The 979-nt window shown below is 43.3% G+C and overlaps 1 long non-coding RNA gene across 2 annotated transcripts in view; it reads left to right on the top strand.

Annotated features, from left to right (window-relative positions):
- Nucleotides 1-290: 290 nt before the first annotated feature.
- LOC109304873 overlaps nucleotides 291-979 on the top strand; it is a 12505-nt gene continuing 11816 nt past the window's right edge. The window contains exon 1 of one of the 2 annotated variants that reach the window (XR_002099498.1): nucleotides 291-351. This is a non-coding gene — a long non-coding RNA (uncharacterized LOC109304873). The remainder of the gene's footprint in view (nucleotides 352-979) is intronic. The other variant, XR_002099497.1, reaches the window with a different exon arrangement.

Genomic DNA, 979 nt, shown 5'->3' with positions numbered 1-979 from the left:
ACCCTCATAATTGGGCTATATGTAAGGGCATACTTTTTACATAGATTTTGACCAAAGACAAAATTCTCCCAAAGAACTAACACTTCAGATGTCTTACAACTGATGTCTTAGAGCCATGGCAAGCTCCAGTGAATGCAGAAGTAATGTGGTAAACCAATTGTCTTGACTTCTTCCTCCCTTGGGAGTCATGGGCAGCCCGTGACAAAATAAATTCAAAGCTATTTTCTTTTGACTTTTTCCTTTCCATTTTCTAACTGCCTCAATCTAATACCACATCTTTTTCTCAAAATCAGTTTCCTAGACACCTCAGCCATCACTGAGTCACTAGGGAAGGATTCAAAGAGCAAACAAGTAGGTGGAAGCAACTAATCACTGGAAAAGCAACTTTATCAGTTTGAATTATCCACAGCTAAAAATGTGAATAATTTAGGCTAATCTGATGTATTGGGTGGAAATGATGGTCTCTCTGTCTGGCTTCTTTCATAGCCTTTTAGGTTAGGATTCAGAGTACATGTGAGAGAGGGACTGATTGGATTTGCTATAACCTGGGCTAACATGACATCCTCACTGCTTGGTTACCAGGCACCCAGCCTTCAGGTAAAAGCATAAAAGCAAGTACTAAAAATCAAACACATCAAGAAAAGGCAGGTGGGATTTGTGCAAGCTTCTCTCTTGCAGACATACAGATCAAGCAAATAAACACCTGAATCCTCATCTGCATGTTGTTTGGTAGCTTGATCAGTGAGTCAGAGCCACCGTCCAGAAACTATAATGTGGTTTATTGAAAGTAAGTCAGACAACCTTCTGCTAGGGAAAGCTACTGCTGACTGTCCCAAGGAGCAAATATATTGTGAGCAGTAGCATACCATGTGGTGGGCAAAGGGGACATGCATCCCAGGTGCTGCCAAAAGGGAGTGGCACCAGAAGGATGGGAGAATGGGGGGGGGGGGGGGCCTCACCACAGGGCTACTGCTCGGGC

Source organism: Gavialis gangeticus, unplaced genomic scaffold (assembly GCF_001723915.1).
Source record: "Gavialis gangeticus isolate Ggan-Ray unplaced genomic scaffold, GavGan_comp1, whole genome shotgun sequence".
Classification (NCBI taxonomy): Eukaryota; Metazoa; Chordata; order Crocodylia; family Gavialidae; genus Gavialis; species Gavialis gangeticus.
The sequence above is the reverse complement of the archived record's forward strand: the minus strand, read 5'-3'. Positions and strand labels throughout refer to the sequence as shown.